This window comes from Protopterus annectens, chromosome 2.part1, assembly GCF_019279795.1.
Source record: "Protopterus annectens isolate FY-2018-M chromosome 2.part1, PAN1.0, whole genome shotgun sequence".
Lineage (NCBI taxonomy): Eukaryota > Metazoa > Chordata > Ceratodontiformes > Protopteridae > Protopterus > Protopterus annectens.
The window spans coordinates 1,839,818,109-1,839,834,451 of NC_056729.1; positions in this window are offsets into that span (position 1 = coordinate 1,839,818,109).

Genomic DNA, 16,343 nt, shown 5'->3' on the forward strand with positions numbered 1-16,343 from the left:
CTACAGTCAATGCTACATTAATTGTACTAATGTATCGCTACACTCTACAGTCAATGCTACATTAATTGTACTAATGTATCGCTACACTCTACAGTCAATGCTACATTAATTGTACTAATGTATCGCTACACTCTACAGTCAATGCTACATTAATTGTACTAATGTATCGCTACACTCTACAGTCAATGCTACATTAATTGTACTAATGTATCGTTACACTCTACAGTCAATGCTACATTAATTGTACTAATGTATCGTTACACTCTACAGTCAATGCTACATTAATTGTACTAATGTATCGTTACACTCTACAGTCAATGCTACATTAATTGTACTAATGTATCGTTACACTCTACAGTCAATGCTACATTAATTGTACTAATGTATTGTTACACTCTGCAGTCAATGCTACATTAATTGTACTAATGTATCGTTACACTCTACAGTCAATGCTACATTAATTGTACTAATGTATCGTTACACTCTACAGTCAATGCTACATTAATTGTACTAATGTATCGTTACACTCTACAGTCAATGCTACATTAATTGTACTAATGTATCGTTACACTCTACAGTCAATGCTACATTAATTGTACTAATGTATCGCTACACTCTACAGTCAATGCTACATTAATTGTACTAATGTATCGCTACACTCTACAGTCAATGCTACATTAATTGTACTAATGTATCGTTACACTCTACAGTCAATGCTACATTAATTGTACTAATGTATCGTTACACTCTACAGTCAATGCTACATTAATTGTACTAATGTATCGTTACACTCTACAGTCAATGGTACATTAATTGTACTAATGTATCGTTACACTCTACAGTCAATGGTACATTAATTGTACTAATGTATCATTACACTCTACAGTCAATGGTACATTAATTGTACTAATGTATCATTACACTCTACAGTCAATGCTACATTAATTGTACTAATGTATCGTTACACTCTACAGTCAATGCTACATTAATTGTACTAATGTATCGATACACTCTACAGTCAATGGTACATTAATTGTACTAATGTATCGTTACACTCTACAGTCAATGCTACATTAATTGTACTAATGTATCGTTACACTCTACAGTCAATGTTACATTAATTGTACTAATGTATCGTTACACTCTACAGTCAATGGTACATTAATTGTACTAATGTATCGTTACACTCTACAGTCGATGGTACATTAATTGTACTAATGTATCGTTACACTCTACAGTCAATGGTACATTAATTGTACTAATGTATCGTTACACTCTACAGTCATTGCTACATTAATTGTACTAATGTATCGTTACACTCTACAGTCAATGCTACATTAATTGTACTAATGTATCGTTACACTCTACAGTCAATGGTACATCAATTGTACTATTTTGCAGGTGGACTATGCCCCACATGCACCCCCTGCAAATTATATATACCAACTCTGAGATAGCACTACAGTGAGTAATGGGTTAATTCCCTCTTACTCACTGAACCACTATCTCTGTTCACAATGCCAGACTCAAATACTCAAAGTACACTACCCATTCGCTGTAGTGCAGTCGATGTATTTTGGTTCGGCATTCTGCCCACTTGAAAAATGCCAGGCGGCCGAAGCGATTTCAGAATTCTAATAGTAAACCTATATATATCTATATATATTATATATATATATATATTCAAATAGAACAGCATGTTTGCAATTTTCAAAACAAGTATATAATTTTAAAAGAAGAAGAAAAAAGTGACAACATTTTAAAATAGAGTGAACAAGAAGAGGAAAGATGAGACAATACATAGGTGAGTAAAGACTACAGAGCTGAGGAAGCTCTGAATGTATGTGCAGCTTATGTTGGATTATTGGCCAACTACTGACAGAGGGAAAGGTTTGCTAGAGGATAGGAATAGGCTTGATGTTGGTAGTTTTATCATTCCGACATGAATCATATACGTGTATGTACTACCATCCATATATAACTGGATATTTCCAAGCATATATGCATATACACATAAATCTACATATACATACACATATAGATAGACATATGTTTACATCAATACAATTCCACCCCTATTTCATTACCTCCATTTACTAACCTGTTAACCCATGACAGTAACTCCAACCTGCTAATTCTTAACTTTAATGTCAGGAGCATAATAAACAAGGTCCACGAACGTCACTCCACTCTCTCACTGTACTCTCCTGATATTGCTGTACTGAGACCTGGTTAAAACCAGTCAACAGTAACAATGAGATTCTTTCTCCTGGATACAATATCCTACATAAAGACAGATAGCCTAAAAAGGATGTGGGGTACCAATCCTATTTAAAGACAACCTGAAAGTAAAGGTGTTTGACCCAACCACTCTCAACTTCAAAAATGCAGAAATATTATTCTCCAAATTAAAATTAACTCTAAGAAACTCATTAACATATTCGTATGCTTCATCCCTCCAGGAAATAATATATACCCTGGAAAACATACAGCACTGGATGTCACACTCAATACCACATGAAGCTATCTTCATGGGTGACTTTAATATTGATTGGATGTCCTGCTCCTCTCAAAAGCCAACACATTTTATCAGCCTTTATGGATTTACTCAGATCATCCAATCCCCCACAAGAAAAGGAATCTATCCTTGACTGGATGCTAACAAATAGATCTACCCTCTCTTATCAGTCTGGTTGCCTCCCTGACAGCCAGAGTGATCATCAACCTCCCTTTCTTAAAAGGTATAGGTTTCATCATAATAAACGAACAGCATACCATCTAATAAGAAGCAAAAAACGTTTAGGACGGTGCAGTGGTTTGTGTTGTTGCCTTACAGCAAGAGGTTCTGTGGTTTCATTCTTGGCTGGGGTGTCATCTGTGTGGAGTCTGCATGTCCTCTCTGTATTTGTGTGGGTTTCTGCCATGTGCTCCTGTTTCCTCTCACTTCCTTTCAAAGACATGCATCTGGAGAATTTCTCTCCAGGCCTCTGCTGATAATTAGCTCATTCCAAGTTGGACTTTCCTGGTTAACATATGTTAAATAAATAAAAAAATAGATGTTAACACCACCAATTTCTTATCGGCACTACAAACCTGTAACTGGACACCTCTAAAGCTACTTCCCCTAAATGAAGCAGTTAAATTCCTTAATCCACTTTTTTAGATATCTTGAACACTTATGCACCTCCCAGAACCATTAGAAATAAATCAAAGTTTGCTTTTTGGTTAAGTAAAGAATATAAGTCACTATTAATAATCAGAGACAAAGCCTGGAACCACTGGCATACTACCAGGTCCCTATCATCAAGACAATTGTACTTAGAACTCTGGAATAAAGCTAAAAAAATTCATTAAACAAAATAAAATTAATTACTACCAAAATATACAAATGAGCACCAAAAAAAATCCTCAAACGTTCTGGTCAGACATTAGCAATATTCTCCAACCAGAAAAATTAACCACACCCTCCCCATCAACTAATAACACCCCTGACAACATAGCTACCCAAGTCAACAAATATTTCACTGAAACCATACTTGCCTTATCTAATCTTCAAACCCTCTCTTTCTATTGAACTACCCAAGACAATCATCAACAACTCCTTTACTTTCCAGCCTCTCTCCATCAATAGCATACAAAATTGTTTGAAAAACTAAAACCAACGACTCTAGCTGCAGACAAACTTCCCGCAGAATTTCTGCAAATTGCTGCAGACTCAGTAGCCTATCCTGTAACCATCATTATCAATAGACCTATGTCTGAAAATAAAGTCCCTGAAATTTAGAAAATCTCCCACATAATACCCCTATACAAAGGCTGTAATTCTACAAAATTGACTAACTATTGTCCTATAGCCATACTATCCCCTCCATCCAAAATCCTGGAAAGATGCATTCATAAACAAATTATGGATCACTTATATACACACAAACTTTTATCAAAAACCCAACATGGCTTTTGTCCCTCCAGTAGCACTACTACTGCCTTAATATCCTTCACCACCATAGAAACAACAGGAAATTTGTATTTCCTATCTTTCTTGACATTTCCAAGGCCTTTGACATGGTCACACATAGTAAACTTATCCAAATTCTTTCTGAGTTTAATATCAGTCAGCCCTCTATCACGTGGTTCCAAAGCTATTTATCAGGTCACTAGCAGGCTGTCCAATGGCAGAATGACCCCTCCCCTCTTCTTCCATTTACGATAGGAGTTCCTCAAGGCCCCATTCTAGGACCCCCACTCTTTTCACTTTTACTAACAATCTACATTGTCCTTGTTTTCACTCCTCCATTATCAAATATGCAGATGACTCTGATTTAATCTGTTTTGCGTCTTCCCTGCAGGTGCTCCATTCTATTACATGAGATTCCTTTCTCTCAGTTGAAACATGGCTCACCAGTTCAAAGCTAATTCTAAACCCTAACCAAACAAAACTTCTACAGTTTAACCTAACAAGATCCACCACATCTAGCTCCTCCTTCAATATTATGTCCCAAAACAAACCTATAATTTCTCTTGTTACTCACACTAAACTTCTGGGGGTTGAAATCAACTGTAATATGAAATTTGACATCCATATCTTCCAGACCATAAAGAACGTGCATAGGAACTTGGGTCTTCTATATAGAAATAAACAATTCCTGACTAAACAGGCCAAATCCACCATTGCACATATCTATTGCATATCTGCACTCCTATATGCCTCCATAATACTCACAAACTTGAGAAAGACTGAAATGGCCAAACTCGATTCCTTCTACAAGAAAATAGCCAGGTTTGCTACAGACTCTCCTTTCAGGATACCTCATTGTTCAGCTCTTAAACAACTAAACTGACTTGGACTTCCCCAATTCCTCATCTATAACCAATTGATTTTTGCCCACAAAATCCTTCACCAACCTGACAAACCCCCCACCCTCCAAAATCTGATACTTCCACACTCAGATAACAGAAAACTCCGGTCTAGTAATAGATTACAGTTACAGGTAACTAACACCCTGCCCATCTAACCCACTTATATCAGTTATACTACCAAACTAATAACCTCAGTATTCTGACAGTCTGATGTCTGTATATCAACACAACTATGAACTCCCAGTGTATAGTAACTCTCAAACCTAGAGCTAGTATGTAACAACACAACAGGTCTTGTATCATACTCCCTACATATAATGTATGCTATGGGTCACCTCGGACCACAAATTATATAACTTATAAATTGCATTTTTTATATATATTGCAACCTGTACTTGACATCAACTGTATTTGCTGTCATACTTTCTGCAATGCTACACTATACATTGTATGTTATACGTTGTTTTGTTTAATTTGACATGCTATATTTTTCTTCTATTTGTAATTTGAATTGCATTTGTATCTGGTACCTGTATCTTGTATGTGGAGCTTTTCTCCCCGGGCCTCAGCTGAAAATGGACCTGTGCCCAGTCAGACTTTCCTGGTTAACAAATGTAAAATAAAATAAATATGCATATTCAGATGCAAACACATAGACGCCCCTGTGTACATGTACATAGATAGATGCATACATACATGCATGACAAATAGGTATTGTACTAATAACAACAACTTGGTCATGGGTGAAGCAGGATTTACCCACAAGTGGCACAGTTTACTCTATTTACCCTATGGAGGATTAAGTGTATCATAGACTCTGGGTAGTTTTCAAACCATGGGGCACCCTCACACACACATTTTTGTTTGCTTGTTTGTTTGTTTTGTTTGTCTGTTTGTTTTAGGACTTTGAATAAATGCTGATATCCTTTTGGATTCAACTTCCTATACTTGTACACAAGGTTATTTTAAAGGTTACTTGCAAAGGCTTTTATTTTTCAGTAATTGTGCTACAGGGTCATAGGGTCATAGGAGGATATTAGGCTAATGACCACTAGGGTCCTTATTAGCCAAACCGTGCAACCCAAATGTGTTCCACAAATTTGATTTATATAGGAGGTGATTTACTGGCTGCGTCTGCCCATCAGGGACATAGACATCAGACCAGCAGTGAATGTCCTTGTTACCCATCCACTGGTCCAAGCTGCACTTTAATTGGGATGGGAAGGAACTCTGCCATCATATAAAGTTGGCTTTCTTGATTCTAAAATATATAGATTTTAGTTTAGTTGTATCAGTGGAGCTATATTTATTAAGTTTAAGAAACTTGTATTTACATATAGCATGTGCTGAGCAGTTATCCAGCTATTTCCTGTTTCTATGTCATCCTTCTGATGATGTCATGGGGGGGCAATGTGTAGTTTAATACCTCAAGGTTAGTGAACAGAAGGGGGTCTTACCATCCCAGGAACAGGTACTGAGATTTTATCTTTGATGTTATTGAGCCTCATTATCTTTTCTGAGCATAGCCCAAGCTTACCCAAGGAGTCAACAGAGCAGATGCAGCTGGTCAAAGTTCATTGGTTCAGCAGCAGCCCAAGCTTACCCAAGGAGTCAACAGAGCAGATGCAGCTGGTCAAAGTTCATTGGTTCAGCATCTCTACCTGAATGTTGGACCCAGTATTTCTGGCAGGAAGTGAAGTCTAATATACATCTGGAACAACTTGACTATGAGGCTGACCAGCACAGGAGCTCCACCTGCAAGGTGGTTTTGCTGTCAGAGCTGCATGTTCCCTATCCAAGATAATGGACAGGGTTGCAGGGTCTCCAGTGCATCAGGAAATTAAATGCATTTATTGCTGTTAGCCATCTATGTAGTGACCCACATAGTCTGCATTACAGCTCAACTTATATGTGGAACTAGGTACTGCAGGAAGTTTTGCTTCCCACCAGGTAGTGTCTAGTACCTCGCCCCACATAAATGTGGGGTGCCTGCCCTGCAGAGAAGCCCATTCAATTCCATGAACATTTTTCATTCCAGTACAAATTTAATGTGTAACTCACACAAACATACTTTACTGCAGGCAATTATCATTGTGATTTGTTGCTGAGCCTGACCATCCCATGGTAGACAACTCATTATCTGATTGTTATATATGTGGTATACACGTTAGACCAAGCACTGTATACGTTACTAAGACTCTTCTCCTCTTCTATTTCCCTTTTATAACTCTTTATTTGAACTCACATTCATTTACTTAATTCTTTGTTTATTGTGTGTTTGCCTGGACAAGTGACTGATTGTGTTACAGTCTTGGTCACTTTATGTATTGAAATCTGTTGCCAACTAGGGAAAACATTCTTATCTACTACAAGCTGTTTATTTCCCTCCTGGCATCAACAAAATGCAAGACCACATTATTCACAATCAGAAAGTAAATGGCAACTGTTCAGCATACAGGAAGTACAAACACGTGCTTATTAAACTCAATTATACAATTCCTCCCTATTAATATTCTAAAACGTGCACAATGATTGGCCAGCCCAACCAGCGTGCCTGTTGTAAATCCCACAATAAACCAACGGGAAAAGGTCCGGGCGCCCTGACTTTTTTCCGTTGGTATAAACTGCCCCAAAATCTTTCCAAGGGATTCATGAAGCTTGTGCCAGGCGCAGGCGTAGCGTAGGCGGTATAATGCCAAATATGGCCATCGAGCGATTCAGGTACGATCCAATTCCATGCGCACTACCGGCATACGCCAGAACTGTGCAGCCCTCGGCTTAGGTATGCTAATCACCCCATGCGCAGTGCCGCACCATGCAAATGAAGGTACATAGCGATTCATGAAGTGGTGCAGGCGTAGCGTAAGCCCACGGAAATGTAAAACAAAAAACACGGTTTACATTTTCCCAAACAGAACATAGGAGCTATGGAAGTGGACCAGACTCATGTATTACAAAATTAACATATGCCAATGGCTAAATACACAGCCAATGGCATAAAAAAAGATGCACAACACCTAAAAAACAACATTTAATGTCATGTCCACAGTAACGCAAAGTACAACCACAGGGCATGTGTGCGCAAACTGGAACACAAAGAAAATATATACAAATGTCATAAAATTGCAATGTAATACAAATCAGGATTTCACCATAATACGCAATGGTATGCATGATACACCACAACCAAACTGCAAGGGTTGCTAAGGGTCTGTGACAGTGTTCGGCACGGTAACTATGAATTAGTAGTCAATGCCATGCAAATGAGGCAGGTAATACTGAATTGCAAACGTCCGACTGGACTAAGGATGTACCATATGGCAGGCTATAACACCGAGGAGTGGCTCAGAGGTATACATGGCATCAGCAGTGGGGTGTGCCACCATAGCTGTAAGCACATTGGAGCAATGAAATCTGGCCTGGCCATTGCTAAGCAAAGCCGCAGGACAGGGGTGGGGAGGTAGGTATAGCATAGTTTAGCTGAGAGCACATATGGTGCCCGAAAGCGCATGTGTACGGGGATGAAAACGTGCCCAAAACCCAGTAAGCGGAAGCCGTGAACCATAGCACAAACAGGAAGGTCAGGGGAAGAAAAGAAGGAAATGCCGCAGTAGGGTAATTGGAGTACAACTGAGCAATTAACACCTATTAACTCACAGCGGGCAATCAAAGGCAGCTGACAAGTATGCTCGCAGAAACCTGCAAAACAGTACCGGAACACTAGAACAACTAGAGTTATATTATCATTATATCTAGGGACATTTAGTTACTGCTGCCGGTGTTGCGGTCCACGTAGGTACTGTGTTCAACTGTGTTTGTGATTGCCATAGTCTGTGTATGTGTGTGTTGAGGGTGCTGTGTGCGTGTCCATGTGACTGTAATGTGTGTGTGTGTGTCTGCATCGTGTGTCTGTTAGTGCCAACTTGGAGGTAGATCATTATGGTAGGTGTGGTTATAGCTAGCCGTAGGTATACGGTTACCACCTGTCCCACATTGGGAGGGACAGCCCCTCCCTGGGCAGTTGTGTCCTGACATAAAACATTAAAAAGGGCAAATGTCCGAGATTGTAGGACATTATTATGTCCCATATATTATGTAATAGTTGCATTAAATAGTTATGCCTGTATGTAAGAAACGTAAATGTTACATGCAATATGATAAGTAGCCAAAGTCCTACAACAATAAGTATGTATTGAAGGTAAAAGTATGTGCTATCCTGTGTACTGACCGTGGATATGTGTTGGCCTGTAAACATCGATGTGTGTCACGCAAGTGTCTCACAATGGCCATTTGAAAAGGTGGCAACCCATGCCAAAGAGGTTCAGTTACCAACACAACTGCAATGAGTGCAAATAGCTGGGACAGAAATACACAGGACAGCTGTCATTTAGTAACATTCCTTTACATATCGCTGTAATTCCAGAGGTATGGAAGTATCAACCTCACCTGCATACTATATAGAAACCAATTAACAACGGCCCAATGTATATGCCCATAACAAAAGTCTACTAACTGATAGGACTTTAATTAGGGAAGGAGCCCACACACATGTATGGAATATGTAGAAATGCAAGCCCCACAAACCTGTATATGCTACGTACACCCACCTACACCCCCCACACACGAAACTATAGCAATACAGACTATAATTACAGCACAAACATTCAGTCAGTCAATTACATCTGCAGAAGCATTAACATACCTTGTGAGAGACACATTTTAAAGGCGCCATGTGAAATCGTAGCCGTTGTATAACGGAACAAATGGCGATGTTACAGGTTTTGTTTGCAATAGTCCCTTATCAGACGGTTGGGATGACAGGTACACTCACATGTAGAACCACATACTCTAGCCATCACACACAAGCCACGGGGGACATGAATCCAAACTATCCATGTCTCTACACATAGCAGTTGCAATTACACACAACAAAAGACAATTCAAGCCGTCTCCCCGAAGGTAGGACAAATGGGCAACGCCCAAGTGGAGAATTCAATTATACCCCACTGTTGCCACGTAATTGGCAAATGGAGTAGCTGCACAGCTGATGTGCAAGTAATAATTCACTCAGGAACACCAATTGGCGGCAGGAAACCACATGTTACAGGTATCGACGTATATAAGGATGACTTGCCAGACATTCAAACCATATGCTCATACCATAGAACTGTTTAAACAGTGTAAGAGAGATAGTTACGAAAGTCTGGAATGATAACAAGGTATGTAGAACACTCAGTATGTAAGTGTATGTATAGCCTGTTTTGCATTAATTATGTTAGTGTATGTATAGCCTGTTTGTATTAATTAAAAGTGTCCGCAATGCATAAAGTGGGAAAAGATATTATGTAGTGATGTCTTGCTGAGCATAGTAATGCTTGTAGAAATTGTGTGTCCTGCAGTGGGCCACAAGGTAAACATCACAGACACCACAAGGGATGCTACATGAGGGTTTTAAACAGAACAATTCCATACCACCCGCAGTCAGTGGTAGAGTATGTCCAACAAGTACGTGCCATAGCAGGGATAGTATATGTTGATATACTGTCACAGTAGGCATGTGTATGGGCATATAACGACAATGACATGTCTAAGGTGGTCCTGCTGTGCAAGTATGCTTTGCATTATGAGATAATATGTAAAATATGTGTAATGTACAGTATTGTAGGTGGATATGTCAGATATTCTACACAGCATAACAGTTATATCATGCAAACAAAAGGTATCGTCTATTGGCATGTACAATGTACAATAACAGGATACATATGGCTTGTAGTCACGGGACACTGTAACAGCATGATAGCTAATCTAAATGGAAGAGCTACTCAATTAACCATGCACAAAGGGCATGTAATAGCTTCACAGGTTCATAGTGGGGTAATATGCAGTCTGGCAAGTCTATGTGTAAGCCCAACTACAGTGTTTACACCAGCGGCACCTCTCTAGGGTAGTGTCCTGTCTGTGAACAGCAGAGCCATGTGTTACCTGCACCTCTGCACACTACAGCCATTGCAGTGATCCTGGCATACATGTGTCTCCCATCCACCAAGTGAGGTATCACATGAACAGTGCTACTGAGTGTCCCTGCGTGATGTACATAGGAATCATGTTCCAGAGCATGGTGAGTGTCTGGTTTGGGAATGTAACCCTCAAGCACATCCCACTCATCGTTGTGTGTGTGCACATATCCATGAGCATGTTGCTCACAGTGGCTTTTGCTTATGTCGCCAGGAGTATATCCATGAATATTGTTGTGACACGGGCCCTGTCTGTTCAGCAGAGGTCACCCCTGAGTATGTAGTATGCAAATGTGTACAGACGTGGTATCCGTAGTTCTGCCGCATACGTCAACCATCGGAGCTCAATAAACGTCATGGCGTGTTAATGTTGTGGTATGTAAAGTCGTAGCTGTTCTATAAGGTACATCCTAAACAGGGTGTTGTACCCCTTAACGTGTGTATACGTCTGGAGTTCAGAGGTACAATGGGTGCCTATGTTCCAGCTACAAACCCAGTACAGATAAGTGTGGCCACGTAAAAGGAAAAAATCAGCTATGGAAGTGGACCAGACTCATGTATTACAAAATTAACATATGCCAATGGCTAAATACACAGCCAATGGCATAAAAAAAGATGCACAACACCTAAAAAACAACATTTAATGTCATGTCCACAGTAACGCAAAGTACAACCACAGGGCATGTGTGCGCAAACTGGAACACAAAGAAAATATATACAAATGTCATAAAATTGCAATGTAATACAAATCAGGATTTCACCATAATACGCAATGGTATGCATGATACACCACAACCAAACTGCAAGGGTTGCTAAGGGTCTGTGACAGTGTTCGGCATGGTAACTATGAATTAGTAGTCAATGCCATGCAAATGAGGCAGGTAATACTGAATTGCAAACGTCCGACTGGACTAAGGATGTACCATATGGCGCAGCGCTATAACACCGAGGAGTGGCTCAGAGGTATACATGGCATCAGCAGTGGGGTGTGCCACCATAGCTGTAAGCACATTGGAGCAATGCAAATCTGGCCTGGCCATTGCTAAGCAAAGCCGCAGGACAGGGGTGGGGAGGTAGGTATAGCATAGTTTAGCTGAGAGCACATATGGTGCCCGAAAGCGCATGTGTACGGGGATGAAAACGTGCCCAAAACCCAGTAAGCGGAAGCCGTGAACCATAGCACAAACAGGAAGGTCAGGGGAAGAAAAGAAGGAAATGCCGCAGTAGGGTAATTGGAGTACAACTGAGCAATTAACACCTATTAACTCACAGCGGGCAATCAAAGGCAGCTGACAAGTATGCTCGCAGAAACCTGCAAAACAGTACCGGAACACTAGAACAACTAGAGTTATATTATCATTCTAGGGACATTTAGTTACTGCTGCCGTGTTGCGGTCCACGTAGGTACTGTGTTCAACTGTGTTTGTGATTGCCGTAGTCTGTGTATGTGTGTGTTAAGGGTGCCGTGTGCATGTCCATGTGACTGTAATGTGTGTGTGTCCATCGTGTGTCTGTTAGTGCCAACTCGGAGGTAGATCATTATGGTAGGTGTGGTTATAGCTAGCTGTAGGCATACAGTTACCACCTGTCCCACATTAGGAGGGACAACCCCTCCCTGGGCAGTTGTGTCCTGACATAAAACATTAAAAAGGGCAAATGTCCGAGATTGTAGGACATTATTATGTCCCATATATTATGTAATAGTTGCATTAAATAGTTATGCCTGTATGTAAGAAACGTAAATGTTACATGCAATATGATAAGTAGCCAAAGTCCTACAACAATAAGTATGTATTGAAGATAAAAGTATGTGCTATCCTGTGTACTGACCGTGGATATGTGTTGGCCTGTAAACACCGATGTGTGTCCCGCAAGTGTCTCACAATGGCCATTTGAAAAGGTGGCAACCCATGCCAAAGAGGTTCAGTTACCAACACAACTGCAATGAGTGCAAATAGCTGGGACAGAAATACACAGGACAGCTGTCATTTAGTAACATTCCTTTACATATCGCTGTAATTCCAGAGGTATGGAAGTATCAACCTCATCTGCATACTATATAGAAACCAATTAACAACGGCCCAATGTATATGCCCATAACAAAAGTCTACTAACTGATAGGTCTTTAATTAGGGAAGGAGCCCACACACATGTATGGAATATGGAGAAATACAAGCCCCACAAACCTGTATATGCTACGTACACCCACCTACACCCCCCGCAATACCTAAACTATAGCAATACAGACTATAATTACAGCACAAACATTCAGTCAGTCAATTACATCTGCAGAAGCGTTAACATACCTTGTGAGAGACACATTTTAAAGGCGCCATGTGAAATGCGTAGCGTTGTATAACGGAACAAATGGCGATGTTACAGGTTTTGTTTGCAATAGTCCCTTATCAGACGGTTGGGATGACAGGTACACTCACATGTAGAACCACATACTCTAGCCGTCACACACAAGCCACGGGGACATGAATCCAAACTATCCATGTCTCTACACATAGCAGTTGCAATTACACACAAACAAAAGACACAATTCAAGCCGTCTCCCAAGGTAGGACAAATGGGCAACGCCAAGTGGAGAATTCAATTATACCCCACTGTTGCCACGTGGTGGCAAATGGAGTAGCTGCACAGCTGATGTGCAAGTAATAATTCACTCAGGAACACCAATTGGCGGCAGGAAACCACATGTTACAGGTATCGGCGATATAAGGATGATTTGCCAGACATTCAAACCATATGCTCATACCATAGAACTGTTTAAACAGTGTAAGAGAGATAGTTACGAAAGTCTGGAATGATAACAAGGTATGTAGAACACTCAGTATGTAAGTGTATGTATAGCCTGTTTTGCATTAATTATGTTAGTGTATGTATAGCCTGTTTGTATTAATTAAAAGTGTCCAATGCATAAAGTGGGAAAAGATATTATGTAGTGATGTCTTGCTGAGCATAGTAATGCTTGTAGAAATTGTGTGTCCTGCAGTGGGCCACAAGGTAAACATCACAGACACCACAAGGGATGCTACATGAGGGTTTTAAACAGAACAATTCCATACCACCGCAGTCAGTGGTAGAGTATGTCCAACAAGTACGTGCCATAGCAGGGATAGTATATGTTGATATACTGTCACAGTAGGCATGTGTATGGGCATATAACGACAATGACATGTCTAAGGTGGTCCTGCTGTGCAAGTATGCTTTGCATTATGAGATAATATGTAAAATATGTGTAATGTACAGTATTGTAGGTGGATATGTCAGATATTCTACACAGCATAACAGTTATATCATGCAAACAAAAGGTATCGTCTATTGGCATGTACAATGTACAATAACAGGATACATATGGCTTGTAGTCACGGGACACTGTAACAGCATGATAGCTAATCTAAATGGAAGAGCTACTCAATTAACCATGCACAAAGGGCATGTAATAGCTTCACAAGTTCATAGTGGGGTACTATGCAGTCTGGCAAGTCTATGTGTAAGCCCAACTACAGTGTTTACACCAGCGGCACCTCTCTAGGGTAGTGTCCTGTCTGTGAACAGCAGAGCCATGTGTTACCTGCACCTCTGCACAGTACAGCCATTGCAGTGATCCCTGGCATACATGCGTGTCTCCCATCCACCAAGTGAGGTATCACATGAACAGTGCTACTGAGTGTCCCTGCGTGATGTACATAGGAATCATGTTCCAGAGCATGGTGAGTGTCTGGTTTGGGAATGTAACCCTCAAGCACATCCCACTCATCGTTGTGTGTGTGCACTTATCCATGAGCATGTTGCTCACAGTGGCTTTTGCTTATGTCGCTTGTGGAGTATATCCATGAATATTGTTGTGGACACGGGCCCTGTCTATTCAGCAGAGGTCACCCCTGAGTATGTAGTATGCAAATGTGTACAGACGTGGTGTCTGTAGTTCTGCCGCATACGTCAACCATCGGAGCTCAATAAACGTCATGGCGTGTTAATGTTGTGGTATGTAAAGCCGTAGCTGTTCTATAAGGTACACCCTAAACAGGGTGTTGTACCCCTGAACGTGTGTATACGTCTGGAGTTCAGAGGTACAATGGGTGCCTATGTTCCAGCTACAAACCCAGTACAGATAAGTGTGGCCACGTAAAAGGATATCCACGCCAAAGTGGCAATATGATTATCAAAGAAGTGGTTGCAACATACATGTGTACTACGATCACGTACAATGTGACATGTATGGAGGGGACTACCGCCTATGTGATAGTCAGTGGGTGAATGGTGTAATGCAAAGGGGATGTTCATGCACCTTGTGTCATGCAGCTTGAGTCCATGATATTGATATCAGGTATCCGTCACAGTGACACCCTTATGGAGGGAGTCAGTATCAGCTGGTGGATCAATCATGGTGCTTTGTATGCAGTTGTCTGGAAAGCTAGTCAGGGAAAGCCCCTCTGTGCTAGCCTGTACCTCAGGGAAGCATATACCAAACATGAGGGGCCCTATGACTGAGGACTGTGGTACGCCAAGTGTAACTAAAATACAGTAGGTACTATGGTATGCTACCCTCATTGTGTGTGTCCTGTCCATGAGCCACTTTGCATAACATCCTGAGACATAGGGGGTCGATGTGCAGGTGCATGTGTATGTGTCAATACCAGAATGGAGAACGGTGCTGAAAGCCAATGAGAGGACAATGCAGGCTGTGTGGACCCCCTTACCGTCATCAACTACTTTGGTAACTGTATCAAAGGAGTCCACCAGGTTTAGGAGCCATGCTCTGGCCCTAACAAGTCCAACCTGGGTGGCATCAAAGGACCAGAGCCCACCAATGTCTCTGTGAATGACTTCCATGATGATGTGCCCCATAGCCTTGCAGAACAGTCCAGTCAGGCATATAGGGCAATAGTCCCTCTCGTGCATTGTGGCGCCACCTGTGTGGAGTGTGATAACTGTTGCTGGGTGCCATTCAGGGGCCACAATGTCTGATACAAGGCTATTACTGAATATGGTGGCCAAGTGGGGAGACATGTCATTCAGAGGTTTGTGTAAATCACAGCCTGGGATGTTGGACGGTCACATGGAGTCAGTGTTCCAGGCCTTATAGAGTGCAGGTTAGTACTGTGTAGTTGTGACCGCAGGGACACATGGATTGTGGCCCTGTAGGGAGTGAGAGGGTGTAATGTTAGCATTGAACCCATCCGCCAGCATGTTGCCAACATCACTTGGTTCTGTAATGTTCCTGACTAACTGTTGTATGTCAGAGCAGATGTGGGTATTGCCATTGACTACTGACATAACTCCATAATGCCTTGTGGTACACCCTGGAATGTGTCACAGTAATGTTTACGTAGCTAGGTTCGGAGTATGTGATGAGGGATCCCGTAGCCCTACTGAGGCTGACCAGTGAGCTACCCCACCCATGGGATTGTATTCCACTTTGCAACAGCCTCCACCTGTTGTTGTAAATTATGTCCATGGAAC